The sequence below is a fragment of the Saimiri boliviensis genome, chromosome 15 (assembly GCF_048565385.1).
Source record: "Saimiri boliviensis isolate mSaiBol1 chromosome 15, mSaiBol1.pri, whole genome shotgun sequence".
NCBI classification, from domain to species: Eukaryota; Metazoa; Chordata; class Mammalia; order Primates; family Cebidae; genus Saimiri; species Saimiri boliviensis.
Window position 1 is genome coordinate 50085706 of NC_133463.1, and position 18472 is coordinate 50104177.

Genomic DNA, 18472 nt, shown 5'->3' on the forward strand with positions numbered 1-18472 from the left:
ACCACAAGTGGTAATTAGTTGTTTTGTCATTGCATGCCATAAGCTATCAGATACTCACTGGTCATTAACTGGAATTCCAGTTTAACCAGAGATAATGTTCTTCTGTTCCTGGGGTTTTGAGGCCGTTGTCTTTCTAGTGCCACACAAGATAAAAGTTAGATCCTTGGTCCTAAATGCCTAAAGCTGACTTTGGTTAATTGATTTCAAAATCAAATTATTTGGCAGACTATTAGTAGTTCACAGAAGCAACAGGAATGCTGGAAAATCTAGCTCAGAAAATGACAAGAAGCAAGAGAAACATGACAGTCCAGAAAAGAGCCAATGTTATAATCTGGGAACAGTCTAATTAGGATGCCACCATTGGTGCCACCCCAGCTAAACACCCTCTATGGAGCCACTAGACTCTACCTTGGCTTAGCATAGGTCATATGTTCAAGCCCTGACTGCCCTAGAGTATGGAGAAGGAATATGCTATTGACTTCCAACCCCCACACAATGAAGATTTCTCTCCAAGTAAAAATGGTGCTTGAACAGTGGCTAGCAAAACAACAAATGCTTATTAAATTTTTTAAATGTTCTAATATCCATTTATTCAACAATAAGTTTAAAAGTCAATAATAAAACAAAAGTTGATAACCTCACACTGCATGTATTACCTTGAGTTACAAATGTTTTTAAAACTGGGAACATCTTCAGATTAGAAATGTACAGAAGATTCTAAATATTTATCAAGTTCTCATTCAACAAAGGATCAAACTTCATTCCTTTCAGCCACTAGCCACAGTTTTCTTTATTCTCTAAGCAACTGTGTCTTTTATCTTATGTAGTAGGTTTGAAACAAGTAAAGGTACAGGGGGAAAATGCTCTTATACTATATTTGTGTATGATATCATAGAAACAAATCACTCAGTGCATTTTATTATATATTTATCTTTCTTCCAGTATGACTATTAGCTCCACCAGTGGAAAAAGCTATTTCATAATTGTATCTATACTTAGCATAGAGCAGAACATCAAAACATATTTGTGGAATTTAAATAATTAACAACCACTTTGCTTCAGAAATTAGTGGGATAGAACATACACCTGGAGAGGATACAGTCATGGGTTGGTTACAAATATAGTTCAGAAAAAAACTGAAAAGACATCCATTATTTTTTCATCAAGGATTGCACATAAAATACAATCAACTGTCTCAGAAATGAGAGCCCTCCATCACAAGGCTAGTGATCTATAAGTAAGTATAGATTGCCCAAAGCAGTCCATCAATATCAAAAGCAGAAACTTTGAAAGTTTAATTTAATTTTCTATGAATTCTTTTTTCTTTTGTTTGTAAAGGAAATAGGGATCGAAATCATTTTATATATCTAGGTATTGTTATTAAATTAACTTTGTCTGTTTTATTACTCTTTCAATGGGGCTATCAGAGAAGTTCACATTACATATATGGCTCAAGTTATTTTTTTTTATTTTTTTTATTTTATTGCATTTTAGGTTTGGGGGTACATGTGAAGAACATGCAAGATTGTTGCATAGGTACACATGTGACAACATGATTTGCTGCCTTCCCCCCCCTTCACCTATATCTGGCATTTCTCCCCATGCTATCTCTCCCCAACTCCCCACCCCCTGCTGTCCCTCCCCTATTTCCCCCAAACAGACCCCAGTGTGTAGTGCTCCCCTCCCTGTGTCCATGTGTTCTCATTGTTCAATATCCACCTATGAGTGAGAACATGCGGTGTTTTATTTTCTGCTCTGTGTCAGTTTGCTGGAAATGATGGTTTTCAGGTTCATCCATGTCCCTACAAAGGACATGAACTCATTGTTTTTGATGGCTGCATAATATTCTATGTTGTATATGTGCCACATTTTCCCTGTCCAGTCTGTCATCGATGGGCATTTGGGTTGGTTCCAGGTTGTTGCTATTGTAAACAGTGCTGCAATGAACATTCGTGTGCACGTGTCCTTATAGTAGAACGATTTATATTCCTTTGGATATATACCCAGTAATGGGATTGCTGGGTCAAATGGAATTTCTATTTCTAGGTCCTTAAGGAATCACCACACTGTCTTCCACAGTGGTTGAACTAATTTACACTCCCACCAACAGGGTAAAAGTGTTCCTATTTCTCCACATCCTTTCCAGCATCTGTTGTCTCCAGATTTTTTAATGATCACCATTCTAACTGGCGTGAGATGGTATCTCAATGTAGTTTTGATTTGCATTTCTCTGATGACCGGTGATGATGAGCATTTTTTCACGTATTTGTTGGCCTCATGTATGTCTTCTTTTGTAAAGTATCTGTTCATATCTTATGCCCACTTTTGAATGGGCTTGTTTGTTTTTTTCTTGTAAATCTGTTTTAGTTCTTTGTAAATTCTGGATATCAGCCCTTTGTCAGATGGGTAGACTGCAAAAATTTTTTCCCATTCTGTTGGTTGCCAATTCACTCTAATGACTGTTTCTTTTGCCATGCAGAAGCTGTGGAGTTTGATTAGGTCCCATTTGTCTATTTTGGCTTTAGTTGCCAATGCTTTTGGCGTTTTGGGCATGAAGTCCTTGCCTACGCCTATGTCCTGAATGGTTTTGCCTAGATATTCTTCTAAGGTTTTCATGGTGTTAGGTCTTATGTTTAAGTCTTTAATCTATCTGGAGTTAATTTTAGTGTAAGGTGTCAGGAAGGGGTCCAGTTTCTGCTTTCTGCACATGGCTAGCCAGTTTTCCCAGCACCATTTATTAAACAGGGAGTCCTTTCCCCATTGCTTGTTCTTGTCAGGTTTGTCAAATATCAGATGGTTGTAGATATATTGTGTTGCCTCCGAGGCCTCTGTTCTGTTCCATTGGTCTATATCTCTGTTTTGGTACCAGTACCATGCTGTTTTGATTACTGTAGCCTTGTAGTATAGTTTGAAGTCCGGTAGTGTGATGCCTCCTGCTTTGTTCTTTTTGCTTAGAATTGACTTGGCTATGTGGGCTCTCTTTTGGTTCCATATGAAGTTTAAGGTGTTTTTTTCCAGTTCTGTGAAGAAGGTCATTGGTAGCTTGATGGGGATAGCATTGAATCTGTAAATTACTTTGGGCAGTATGGCCATTTTCACGATATTGATTCTTCCTAACCATGAACATGGAATGTTTCTCCATCTGTTTGTGTCCTCTCTTATTTCATTGAGCAGTGGCTTGTAGTTCTCCTTGAAGAGGTCCTTTACATTCCTTGTTAGTTGTATTCCTAGGTATTTTATTCTCTTTGTGGCAATTGTGAATGGCAGTTCGTTCTTGATTTGGCTCTCTTTAAGTCTTTTATTGGTGTATAGGAATGCTTGTGATTTTTGCACATTGATTTTGTATCTGGCTCATGTTGTATTTCTATGAGACAGCACTGGTTTAGAGCATTGAGCATGGTGTTTCACATATAGTGGATGATTTCCAAAATTAATTACTCCAAATTTATATTTAGTGATGTATACCTTATATGTCTGCAGCAGCATACTTTTCTGATAAATGAGTGTCCCTGTTGTAAATATTTATGTATTTCTGTATGGATAATACATATGCACACACATGCATATATGTAGCACAGCACATGCTCATACATTAGCTGCTCCACCACTGTCTATCTACATACATGTAATGATGTAGTATACTGGCAGTTTAAAAACCATTTCATATCCCTGTATATACTTCAGTTCTCTCATTGGTAAAATGAGTAAAATGATTTTATCTTTATCATAGTGTTGTTAGAAAAATGAAATGAGATCATTCTTAGCAAAATGGCTATAATGGGGTTAGCACTTAATGAACTTTAGTTATCATACTTAACTAAAGACCAAGCAATGTATTCTAATATTAAAGTTATTTCAATCAAGTATTATTCTAAGTATGAGTTGTTTCAAAACAAAAATGTTTGGAAAATAAATGTTACACAAAGACTTACACGGCACTTTACAATATAGAAACCATTTCCACTTAATTGTATTTTTTTTTATTTCAATAGGTTTTGAGGGAACAGTTGATGTTAGGTTATGTGGACAAGTGCTTTTATGGTGATTTCTGAGATTACCGTGCACCAGTGACCTGAACAGTGTGCGCTGTACCCAATAATTAGTGTTTTCTCCCCCATCACACTCCCAGGCCTTCCCTGAGTTCCCAAAGTCCATTGTAACATTCTTATGCCTTTACTTCCTCATAGCTTAGCTCCCACATATGAGTGAGAACATACCATATACATATATGTTAGTTCTTTCTGAGATGCATAGTTTGTGAAGATTTTCTCCCAGTCTGTGGGTTATTTGTTTACTCTGCTGATTATTTCTTTTGCTGTAAAGAAGCTTTTTAGTTTAATTAAGTCCCATCTATCTATATTCGTTTTTGTTGGATTTGCTTTTGGGTTCTTGTTCATAAAGTCTTTATCTAAGCCAACATCTAGAAGAGTTTTTCCAATGTTATCTTCTAGAATTTTTATCATTTTAGGTTTTAGATTTAAGTTTTTGATCCATGTTGAGTTGATTGTTGTGTAAGGTAAAAGATGAGGATCCAGTTTCATTCTCCTACATGTGGCTAGCCAATTATCTCAGCACCGTTTTGTTAAATAAGCTGTCCTTTCCCAACTTCGTTTTTGTTTGCATTGTCAAAAATCAGTTGGCTGTTAAGTATCTGGCATTATTTCTGGATTCTCTATTCTGTTTCATTGGTCTGTCTGCCTATTTTTAACGGCAATACAATGCCGTTTTGGTGACTATGGCCTTATAGTATTGTCTGAAGTCAGATAATGTGATGCCTTCAGATTTGTTCTTTTTGCTTAGTTTTTCATTGGCTATATCAGCTCTTTTTTGGTTCTATATGAATTTTATGATTTTTTTCTAATTTTGTGAAGAATGATAGTGGCATTTTGATGGGAATTGCATTGAATTTGTAGATTGCTTTTGGCAGTATGGTCATTTTCATAATATTGATTCTATTCATCCATGAGCATGGGATGCATTTTAATTTGTGTCATCTATGATTTCTTTCAGCAATGTGTTTTGTAGCTTTCCTTGTGGAGGTCTTTCACCTCCTTGGTTAGGGATAGTTTTTGTTTGTTTGTTTGTTTGTTTGTTTGTTTGTTTGTTTGTTTGTTTGTTTTCTGCAGCTGTTGTTAAAGAGGTTGTACTATTGATTTGATTCTCAGCTTGCTCAGCTTGGTCACTATTGGTGTATAGCAGGATTACTGATTTGTGTACTTTAATTTTGTATCCTGAAACGTTACTGAATTCGTTTATCAGTTCTAGGAGCTCTTTAGATGAGTCTTTAGGGTTTTATAAGAATATAATCATATCATCAGTGAACAGCAACATTTTGACTTCCTCTTTGCTGATTTGGATGCTCTTGCTTTCTTTCTCTTGTCTGATTGCTCTGGCTAGAACTTCCAGTACCATGATGAATAGAAGTGGTGAAAGTGGGCATCCTTGTCTTGTTTCATCACTCAAGGGTAATGCTTTCAGCTTTCCCTGTTTAACATAATGTTGATGGGTTCGTTTTAGATGCTTTTATTTCCTTAAGATGTGTCTCTTTTGTCCCAATTTTGCTGAGAGTTTTAATAATAAAGGATGCTGGATTTTGTCAAATGCTTTTTCTGAGTCTATTAAGATGATCATGTGATTTTTTGTTTTTAATTCTCTTTCTGTGGTGTATCACATTTATTGACTTGCGTATGTTAAAGTATCTGTGCATCCTTAGTATGAAATTCACTTGATCGTGGTGGATTATCTTTTTTATATGCTATTGGATTCAGTTAACTAGTATTCTGTTGAGGATTCTTGTATCTATGTTCATCAGGAATATTGGTCTGTAGTTTTCTTTTTTTGTTGTTGTTATGTCCTTTCCTGATTTTAGTGTTAGGGTGATACTGATTTATCATTATCATAGAATGATTTAGGGAGGATTCCCTCTTTCTCTATCTTGTGGAATAAAGTCAAAAGGATTGGTGCTAATTCTTCTTTGAATGTTTGATAGAATTCAGCTTTTAATCCATCTGGTGCTGAAATTTTTTTTGTTGGCATTTTTTAAATTAACATTTCAATCTTGCTGCTTGCTATTGGTCTGTTCAGAGTTTTTATTTCTTCCTGGTTTAATCTAGTAGGGTTGTATATTTCCAGGAATTTATGCATCTCCCCTGGATTTCCTAGTTTGTGCAAATAAAGGTGATCATAGTAGCCTTGAATGATATTTTGTATTTCTGTGGCATTGTTTGCAATATTTCCCATTTTATTTCTAATTCAGCTTATTTGGATCTTCTTTCTTCTATTCTTGGTTAATCTTACTAATGGTCTATCAATTTTATTTATGTTTTCAAAAAAGCAGATTTTTTGTTTAATTTAATTTTTGTGTGTTTTTTGTTTCAATTTCATTTAGTTCTGCTTTGATCTTAGTTATTTCTTTTCCCCTGCTGGGTTTGGGTTTGGTTTCTTCTTGTTCCTCTAGTTCCTCGAGGTTTGACCTTAGATTGTCTATTTGTGCTCTTTCAGACTTTTTCATGCAGCCATTTAATGCTATGAACTTTTCTCTTAGCACCACCTTTGTTGTATCCCAGAAGTTTTGATAGGTTATGTTACCATTATTGTTCAGTTCTTTTGATCTTGAATTTATTGTTGATCCAATGATCAGGCAGGAGCAGGTTACTTAATTTCCATGTATTTGCATGGTTTTGAGGGTTCCTTTTGAAATTGATTTCAAATTGTTTCCACTGTGGTCTGAGAAAGTACTTGATGTAATTTCTGTTTTCTGCAATGTGATGAGACTTGTTTTGTGGCCTATCATATCATCTGTCTTGGAGAATGTTCCATATGCTGATGAATAAACTGTATATTTTGTAGTTGTTCAGTAGAATTCTTTTTAAATATCTGTTAAGTTCATTTGTTCGAGGGTATAGTTTAAGGGTTCATTGTTTTTTGTTGGCTTTCTGTCTTGATGATCTCTCTAATGCTATCAATGGAGTAATGAAGTCTTCCAGTAGTATTGTGTTGCTGTCTATCTCATTTCTTAGGTCTAGTAGTTGTTGTTTTATAAATTTGAGATCTCCAGTCTTAAATGCATATATATTTAGGATTGTGATATTTTCCTGTTAGACTAGTCATTTTATATAATAACTTTTATCATTATATGATGTCCTTCTTTCTTCTTTGTGTTTTTTAACTGTTGTTGCTTTATTTTTTTTTATTTTTTTATTTTTTTATTTTTATTTTATTTTTTTGTCTAATATAAGAATAGCTACTCGTGCTCCCTTTTGGTGTCCATTTATGTGGGATATCTTTTTATGCCCCTTTACCTGAAGTTTATGTGAGTCCTTATGTATTAAGTGAGTCTCTTGAAGAGAGAAGGTACTTGGTTAGTGAATTTGTATCTATTCCGCCATTCTGCATCCTTTAAGTAACAGTTAGGCCATTTATATTCAACGTTAGTATTGAGATGTGAGGTGCTATTCTATTCATCATGCTATTTGTTGCCTGAATACCTTGTTTTTTAGTTGCGTTTTTGTTTATAGGTCCTGTGAGATGTACACTTTAAGGAGTTTCTATTTTGGTGTATTTCAATGATTTATTTCAAGATTTAGAGCTCCTTTTAACAGTTCTTATAGTGTTGGCTTGGTAGTGTCAAATTCTGTCAGCATTTGCTTGTCTGAAAAAGACTGTATCTTTCCTTCATTTATTAAGCTTAGTTCCACTGGATACAAAATTCATGGCTGTTAACTGTTTTGTTATTTAAGGAAGCTAAAGATAGGACCCAATCCCTTCCAGCTTGTAGGGTTTCTGCTAAGAAGTCTGCTGTTAATCTGATAGGTGTTCCTTTGTAGATTACCTGATATAGATTACTTCCTTCATCTTGACTTTAGATAACTTGATGACTATGTGCCTAGATTATTAACTTTTTGCAATGAATTTCCCAGGTGTTCTTTGAGCTTCTTTTATTTAAATGTCCAGGTCTCTAGTAAGGCTGGGGAAGTTTTATTATTCCCTCAAATATGTTTTCCAAACTTTTAGACTTCTCTTCTTCCTCAGGAACATCAGCCATTCTTAGGTTTGGTCATTTAACATAATCCCAAACATCTTGGAGGCCTTGTTCATTCTTTTGCTTTGTTTTTGTCACACTACTTGTATGTATGTTATTTATTTCTCTGGCGATTTTTCTGTCCGTATCCTGTAGCATTTTAAAATACAAGTTGGTATTCACCTTTCAGCAGCTTAAAAACTGAACTTCCGAATTCTTTTTCTGGTAACTCAGAGATTTCTTCCTGGTTCGGATCCATTGCTGGTAATCTATGTGGTCTTTCAGGGATGTTAAAAAGAGGAAAGATTTGGGGCTGAAGGACTGCTGTTCAGATTCTTTTGTTCCAGGAGCTCCTCCCTCCCTGTGGTACTCTCTGCTTCTTCTAGGGATGGGGCTCCCTGACAGCTGAATTGCAGAGATTGTTATTTCTCTTCTGGGTTTAACCATCCAACAGAGCTACCAGGCTCTGGGGAGTGCCTGAAAAGAGTCCTGTGATGTGATCTGTCTTCAGGTCTCTCAGCCATGGATACCAGCACCTGCTCTAGTGGAGGCAGCAGGGGAGTGAACTGGACTTTGTGAGGACCCTTGCTGATAGTTTTGTTTAGTGCATTGGTTTTGTGTTGTTTGGGCTCCAGCTGGCACTTTCAGGAGAGCATCAGCTGTAATAGTATAGGGAGGATACAAGCTTGCCCTAGGGTTGCTTGGATAAATATTTGCATTTCTCAGTTGGTGGGCAGGACCATAGAGCCCCCAAGAGATTATGTCCTTTGTCTTCAGCTACCAGGGCAGATAGGGAAAGACAATAATGTGGGGACCAGATTTGGCCTGTCTGAGCCCAGACTCTCTTTGGGTGGGGCTTGCTGTGGCTGCTGTGGGGGCTGGGGATATGGCTCTGAGACCTATGGAGTTATGTTCCCAGGGGGATTATGACTCCCTTTTCTGTGTCATACAGGTTTCCAGGGGAGTGGTAGAAAGCCCGCAGTGACAGGCTTCACCCAGCTCCCACATAGCCCAAAAGGCTGTTCTCATTCCCACCATCCCACCCCCACCCTCACCCCACCCCCCACCCAGTAGCACTGATTTTTATTTCCAAGCAGCAGGTGAGCAGGGCTGAGAACTCCCCCCAGGCTCCAAGCCTCCCCACTGAGAAAACAAGCAGGGCTTTCAGGAATCCCACCTCCCTACCTGCTGTAGCTTCTGTGCTCATATCTGCACTCCCCTTTCCCCTACCCCTCTGGATTCTGTCCAAGGAACTTCACATTAGCTCAAAATTATTGCAAAGTTCAGATGGAACTTTCCTTCTCCCTGTGGTCTTTCCCCACTTTTACCAGCAGCCCTCACCAAGGACCCCTGTGAGAAAAAGTCAAAAATGGCTTCCCTTGGGATCAAGATTGCCCACAGGGCTCTTCCCACTGCTTCCTCTACCCATATATTTCGCTCAGCTAATTGTATTTTAATGTCGTTCCTACAAGTTGCTTACAACAGGAAATAATGTTATCTCATTCTTAAGAGAAGAATAAAACATGGGAACATTGAATTGCCCGTGATCATATGACTTGAAAGTCTGTGTTTTCTGATGCCACATTCCATGCATTTGCCGCCACATTATAATGTCTTTCTTTACAGATTAAATGTGCTCCCTCTCAGCTTTGGAAAACTTTCTGCATTTAAATCAAAGCCATTTTCATGCTTCCAAGATATATTTTAATTTCATAGGTCATGTCTTTTCTTGACTAAATCATACCCTGAGAAAGAAAAATACTTTTATTCTTTATTATTTCTGGAAGTCCTGATGGTTTTCTGGAGTCGCATAACCTTGACAGAGTTGGCAAAAGAATTCAGAGCATTCATCTGAAATACGGGCAGAAAAGGATCTTACAAAATCAGTTTTACTAAGACAGAACTGTTAACCTGAACTTTAACACCTTAGGCAGACATGTTATAAAACAACATTAAAAAGTAGAAACAACTTCCAAATTATGTTTTCTCTCTAGAGTATAAATTGGAAAAACAAACTTAGAGAAACTTATATAAAGAGGGGAAGTGTTTTAAGAAATGGCCCAGGAAAATGTACCAAATAAATACATAAATAAATAAATTCTAGTAGTATTTGATATACAAATAATTTCTATATTATGAAAGTTATGTCACACACCCAAAAGTCCTTCTTCACATTCTACCTCCTCAGTGTTCTTCATCAGTAATGATCTCTTTGTTCTTTCTACTATTAACCCAACTTTAGAATCTTATTATTTCTTCCCTGAATGCAATTGAAACGTTCAATTTGGGCTGGGCACTTTGGGAGACTGTGATAGGCAGATCACTTGAAGCAAGGAATTTGAGACCAGCCTAGGCAACATGGCAAAACCCTGATCTCTACTAAAAATACAAAAATTAGCCAGGCGCAGTGACACACTACTGTAATTCCCGCTACTGAGGAAGCTGAGCACAAGAATCATTTGAACCCAGAAGGTGGAGGTGGCAGTGAGCTGAGATTGTACCAGTGCACTCCAGCCTAGGAGCCTGGATGACAGAGTGAGACTCTGCCTCAAAACAAACAAACAAAAAAAGAAAGAAAAAGAAACATTTAATTCAAAATATTTTTATCAAATGCCCATTTTATTTATGGTTCAATGCTGATCCTTTGGGAGATACAGATAAGAATCTGTCTGCGTGGCTATAGCTTTAAAGAAATTCACAAACGACAACAAGACATACAGAGTCAACTGCTGATGACATAAATTGGGTGTGGTAGGGACTAAAATAAAAACATAACTAATGGGAGAATGGTAGAGAGAATGATTATTCTGGTTGAGATTTGAGAAAACTTTTCATAGGCTTGAATTGGGTATTACCTATTACAATAGCCTACAAATGGGTTTCACTTGTTAGTATATATCACCTCACCAAATTATGTATTAGAGTACTATCTGAAATAACTTTCTAAAACTAAAATCTATATATGCCACCTCCTCTTCTCAAACCTTTCTGTATCCTTCTAAAGCCTTCAATGCAAAAACTAAAAGGAAAGTGTGCAGCATGGAATTGGGTTTCCACCTACCATATTGGGCCCACCTAAGTTTAAACATTGTTCACAGCTCCCAGCTATATCTATCACTTGGAATTGTCCCTAGTTGCAGAAAACTGTCATCCCCCAGATAACAAATTTTCCAAGGAATTCCCCACTGCCAATGACTAACAGATACACAGATGTAAAGACGTGATCAAATTACCTCAATTCAGTGAACCTCTGAATGGTCCTCCTAGCTCAAGAGCTTCTGAGGATTGACCAAGTCCTCAGAGCACCTGTGCCACAGGTTATTTTCTCTTTCTTTCAAACGCATCATCCTATAAATCTTCTGCATCAACTTTTCATATCAGAACCTGTTTCCAAGGAACTCTATCCAAGCTGCAAAGAGTCACAATTACACTCAACACACATCATGAACGTCAGGCTCTAGAGTCAGATTGCCTGTCCACAAATCCTTTCTCAGTCACTTTGTTCAGAATCAATTACTTCTTTTTCTATACATTGTGTTCCTTTTGTTTTAGCATGTATTTATCTTACGTACATTACTGTGAGTTGATAATGCATTTGCTTACCTTGTGGTTATAAACCATTTTAAATTTCTCATGTTCTTGACCCAATAATACTTAGTAAAGTATAGGGACTTTGTGGGGATGAGGGGCTAGGGGAGGTATAGCATTAGGAGAAATACCTAATGTAGATGACAGAGTGATAGATGCAGCCAACCACCATGGCACACGTATACCTATGTAACAAACCTGCATGTTCTGCGCATGTAACCCTGGACCTAAAGTACAATAAAAAAAAATATATGGAACCCAATTAATAACGTCAGATATAGCTTTAAAGAAACTTTTTAAACTTTTAGAAGTAAATTTTACCCAGATTGCCTATGCTTTGTCTTTTTCGCCTCTTTCTGGGTGTCTCTAACACCTCCTCATGGGTACCAAATATTTTTCTGGTTTTATTTATTGCCTTCCATGTTGAAGTTTACTCTCGAGATATAGCCTAAATTTCTTACAAGTTATAGAAGGCCCTTCAAGACTGAGAAAAGCCTTAGAAAACGCTTTTCCTGGCTTAACACCCTTTAACCCTAAAATCGATCTATCTACATAGGACTATTCTGCATTCTGTGCTAAATTTCTGCCTGTATTGATTAGCTCGCACTGTTTCCTCAATCTGGAATCCTCCTCTCCTGCTACTACTGTCCTTCATGAAGAAATGACCTCAAATGACAGGTCTTTCATAAAGCTATCCCTGAAAACACCAAATAGAGAGTAATTTTTTGTCTACATTCTCATATCACTCTGTGAAATTCAGTAACATGTAATAAGTCACTCACAAAGCATGTGTATTAGCTGACCTACAAAATGTTGCCCATATTTATGCAGCATGTAATAAAACAAAGTAAATAAATCTATGATTAGAAAATAGGGTGATGGCTTCATTTTTTTATGTCCTTTTGTAATGTCCTACCTACACCTTTTATGTGAGTTTATCGCAATGCTTAGCCATTGCTTATTTTCTGGTGCTCTTCTTCATTAAGTTATCAGCACCTTTACTCAGGGTCTTCTATCTCTGGTTCTTACATGCCTGGCCCACAGTGAAGGCTCTTTAATTATCGGTAAATGTCTGTCATTCCCATCAAACCATGAGGTCACAAAATGTCTCTGCTTTCTTCATGACTTTGTCCCCAGAATCTCACATAGTGTTCAGAATATGGGAGATGCATAAAACATTTTTGGTAGAATGAATGAATAAATCATAGCTTTTGTCAAATATTATCTGATTTATCTGATTATAGATATTGTTGCATTCAGTTTCTTCTACTAGGTAGAAAGCTACTGATAGGAATTGTTACTTATCCTTCTTTACATTTGCCTCCCCAAATACCATATTATAGACTTGTAATGTAGAAGTGATCGAATGAAGAGAGGTGATTGTCCATATGAAGTAAATAAATGTCCAAATGTTTATAGGAAAGAATTAAACTCAGGTAACATATTTTCAGACTTCAGTAAACTAATAATTTTGAGAAGAGAAAAACATTTTAAATTATACCAGTTAGTCTTACACACAACAATTATTGGGTAACCAAAATTACCCTCTGAAATCAAAGGACTTACAATGCTTATTAATAGAGTTTCACAATCATACCAAGAAAGGAAAAATAGAGAAGAATCACACAATTCATAGTATGTGAAAATCACATTTTTCCTTTTTTAATTACTTGATGATTGTTTACTACTTAAGATCTCCAATTTCTGGTAAAACTGCAAAGAAGAGATGAGTCTTCCCATTCTAGTGGTCTTTTTCTCCCTATTGTCCCAAACATTTTTCCAATGAGACATCCCAAGCACATATCACCTGAAACTTTTTGAGACTACAAACTACAACCACCTATGGTTGTATCTACACAGCACAAAAAGAATGATGCAACCAGCCAAAAAATCAGTAATTCAAGGAAAAACAAATACTTCACTTACTACAAAAACAATACATTAACAATCAATTGATAATGTATTGCTTTACTCAGGACTTTTTTATAATGTGAGAAACCAATTTTTATTAGCTTCCTCATTTTGAAAAGGAAGTTATTCAGGAATGGAAGACCAAGCTTCTTATGTTCTGACTTACAAGTGGGAGCTAAGCTATGAAGATGCAAAGGCATAAAAATGATATAATGAATTTTAGGGACTCAGGAGAAAAGGGTGGGAAGGGGGTGAGGGATAAAAGCCAACAAAATTGGGTGCTGTGTATACTGCTAAGGTGATGGATGCACGAAAACCTCACCAATCACCACTAAAGAAGCTACTCATGTAACCAGATACCACCTGTTCTCCAAGACCTATGGTAACAAAAAGTTAAAAGTAAATTAAAATAAAATAAAATTTCAGGTTAAAAAAAGCAAGCTCTAAACATGTACTTAGATGTGCTACAGAATGTTGTCCATCTTTGTGCAGCATCTAATAAGTCAAAGGAGAAAAACCAGTGACCATAAATCACTGCCGTAAGTACACATTCTCTTGGTCCCTCTTCAGTTCTTTAATGTCCATGTATAGCTCATATATAATACTAGTGTTATCCTTGTGCTTATAAACACTTATGTTCAGGTATATCTTTTCCATTAAATCATCAGTTCTTTAAGATAGAAACTGTCTTCTGTATCTGTATCCTGAGCGCCCAGTCTGTGGTAATGACTGTCAGCTTAATAAGTTAACTAATAAAACAATGATTTGTTGTACAGTATATACAAATGTAATCTATATGAATCATGAATACTATTCCTGTTTAGGAATTTAAACCATTTAAATTCTGCTAAAGCTAAATACTCCCAGGTCACATATTAATTTACCAGTGTTAAAATCCCATATCATTCTGTTATAAGACTGCATAAACATAACACAAAGAAGTGTAAACACATGAAGACTACTCATATAAAGACTCAGTATGCAGCCCAAAGTATGTTCTGTCTTGTAAGCAGTGATCAGCCTTTTTGAATAGCCCTCATTATCAAATGAAGCCAAAATTTTTAACAGCTTTAATGAGGCACAATTGATTTACAAAGCCCTGCACATATTTGATGTGTATAATTTGATGAGTTTAGGCATATGCAAACACAAGTGAAACACCACCACAATCAAGGTAATAAACATACCCAACACTTCCAAAGTTTTCGTGTGTACCATTTTTGTGATAAGAATATTTAATGTAAAATCTACTCTGTTACCAAATTTTGAACTGTACAATACATTATTGTTAACTGTAAGTATTCTGTTATACATTAGAACTCTAGAATTTATCTAGCACAAGTAAATCTTTATACTCATTGAACAAGTCCCTGTTTCCCTCACCTCCAGCCCCTGGCAATCACATTGTATTCTCTGCCCCTGTAAATTTTACTATTATAGGTATATCATGTTAGTAGAATCAGGCAGTATTCATCTCTCTGTGCCTGGCTTATTCTACTTAGCATAATGTTCTCCAGTTGTCACAAATGGCAGGATTCCCTTCTTTTTTAAGGCTAAATAATTCCATTGCATGTATATTCGACATTTTCTTTATCTATTCATCTGTTAGTGAACACTTGGGTTGTTTACATGTCTTGGCTATTGTGAATAATACTGCAATGAGCATGAGTGTGCAAATGTCTCTCTGAGATCCATATTTTAATTATTTTGAATATATGCCCAGGTTTGGAATTGCTAGATCATATAGCAGTTCTTTTTTAAACTTTTTTGAGAACCTCCGTACCATTTTCTATAACTGCTAGACCATTTTACATTCCCACCAACAGTGTACAGTGTTCCAGTTATTCCAAATCCTCACCAACACTTATATTTTGGGTTTTGATATTAGACACACCAACAGATATGAGGAGATAAATCCTTGTAGTTTTGATTTGCAATTCCCTGACAATTAATGATGCTGAGCATCTTTCCATATGCTTGCTGGCCATTTGCATGTCTTATTTGGATTAATATCTGTTCAAGTTCTTCTTTTCAAAAGCCAGATGAGCCTACAGCATTTTTCCTGTGATACAAGATATGTATGGCCCCTTAAAAGTCAGAAGGATAGTATCTGTCTCTGACCTTTAAAGTCTTTTAAAAGAGATTCTGCAAATGAGAAGAAATGATCATCACAAACCTATCTTACCATGGGTTTTGCCATGTTTGTGCCTACTTTTCAGTATCTACTTCTCCTCCTGTTTAATCAACATAGATGGTAAGCCCAGTGAAGGCAAAAGACCGGGGTAAGAGTGGTGATCAGACAGTTCTGAGTCCACAGGACTTGCCTTGTTTGTAGAATAATCTATGGACTCGAAGAATTATACATGTATGCATTACTTAACTTTCAAAATGACTTGATGACAGCACTAATATTATCATTTTACAGATAACAAACTGCAGAACAGAGAGTTCAAGAAACTTGCCCAAAGTGACACAACCAGTAAGCAGCAGATGTGATCCAAGTGCTGACAGATTGCAATTGCTGGTTTTCTGATCTCTTTTTCTGTATTTGGGGGCATGGTAGAATGCCTGGCATATAGCTGGCACTCAGTAAATGCAGAATAGATGGATGACCAATATTGAAGCTAGAAGGTTTTATAAATCAAGCTCTCTATCAATCAAGTTGAACAAAATAAGACTTTTGATACATAATAATATTTTTTGACTCAAAGAATTGTAAGTCAGTCAGAGGCAGGTCTCATTTTTCTAGGCAGAGAAAGAGTCAATGTCAAGAATAAGGTAGTGAGGATCAGAATTAGACTAGAGAGACTATGGAATTAAATACAAGGAGATAGAAATATAAAATTCAGCTTTGAGAAAGCTGTAGTCAAAATATGGGCAACAGAATCAGAGAAAAATTCCAGTAAGGAGAGTAGAGGTTGAATTTTTTTTTTGAAGCAGAAAAAATAATAATAATCTCCAGAGGTTTAGTTTCCTTATAAACTTCTGTCTAGAATCATTTTTCTCATCAAAGGATAAGCAGGGCAGTTGTCATGGATATAATAAAGGACTGAGAGAGCAAGGAAATAGGTGTCTGACATCAATTCTCATCACCTACATGATCTTAAAAAGCTGCTTTTGAATGTCCCTAAAGCATAAATTTTTAAAGGATTTAAAATTTGGCAGGACTCATCTGTTCACTTGGAAACTAGTATATTTTTGTGATGTGCGCTGGGTAATATATTTTTATTATACTTCTAAAGTCAATGGTTACAAAATTTGACTTTGATTACATCCTATATACTCAGTCTTGGTCATTCACATAAAATAATCTGTAAATGTAAGTTTTTGTTTCCTTATTATTCATGACTAATTATTCTGTGCTGGCTCTTCTGATCCATGGGCAATTACTATGCCTAAAGTCTTTCTGTGTAAACACCTTATGGTATACATTTTTCACACTGGAAGGAAATTATACAAGTGGAAGACTATGACCAAAAATTGAAAAGTTATGTTACCCAAACCAAACGCTAGAGAAGTGTATAAATTTCCAGAATGGAAGCAAAAGATAAATGCCAGATTCCAACCACACATGGTTGTGAAAATTTTCAAAGGAAAATTCCAAGAAGCCAAAATTCTACTGTTTCCTTTGTAGTTGTTTGAAAATAAAGCAACCAGCTGGGATCCCTTTATTTCCACATCTGAAAGTATGTAGCAGTGTGGCAAATGGTTTTCTCAAATGAATAAATAATATTCTTTTTGGAATCACTGAATCAAAGATTTTGAAGAGTTTCTAGGAGGATATCATCCTTTTTTCAAGTGAAATTATATCTTAGCCATATTAGAAGAAAGAAATTGTTTTAAAGACATCCAGAAATGTCTAAACTGCTCCTTAGTGTATCTTACAAATGCTTTGAGAATGATAGCTGCAAATTCTTGCATGTCAAATATCAGATATTATATTAAAACTGTCACACATCTGTTTAAAGATTATCACAACAATATCTCAGAGATGATATGATCCTCATTTTACACACAAAGATTAAGAGTCTTAGAAAATCTAAGCAAGTGGCTGAAAGCTGACAGTCACTGGGGCCAGAATTCAGAATCAGATTTGTTTTGTTATAAAGTCTGAGCTCTTCCCAATACACCTCCATTGTCATTCATTAGCCCATGAATTCAACATGCACATTTTAGATTATTCCCTCCAATCCATTGTTAGGATAGCTGGAGAATATGTTTTGTTTTATTTGCCACTGTCTAGATTATCTGCTAGCTTAATATCACTTGAACACACCTTTACTCTAAAGTATATGTAAATCAAGGAAATCTATTGATTTGTACTACCTTAGTGATGACTCGTAAATCAAACTAATAATGTTAAACCAGGTTGAAGTTTGCAAGTCAGCAGAAAACAATAAAAGTCTTGTATTTACTCAAAGCCCTTCTTTTTGACTTTCTATTTTGACTTTATATCATATAACCTTTGGGGGGACTTTTTGGTGGATTGGATTATTGTTCTTATTTATTCACTTGCTCATGAGACCTTGCAATGTGTTAGAATGGGAAGAGAATATACCTTACACATACATATTGTCCTCTTCCCCTTTCCTCTTCTTTTCTTCTCTCCTTCTGAATGCTGGGATTTGCTATGTGACTTGATTTAACCAATGGAATGTTGGTGGTTTGGTTTGGCTTTTTGCATGCCTCTGACATTCCATAAAAACAATATGCCCAAGGTAGTCTCTGATCCCAGAAGAATATGGAGGCATGTAGAGCCCAGACTGGCACACCTACATACAAATCGGTGACAAAACCAAATGCTTGCTGTTGTAAGCCACTGAGCTTGAATGCTTTTATGCAGCATTATTGAGGCAGTGATTAACTAATGTACTGATGATGTGGTCTAACTGGTTACATAGCTCAAGGCCACTGGTACCTCTGGACAAGCTATAAGCAGGCCCATTTCCATAA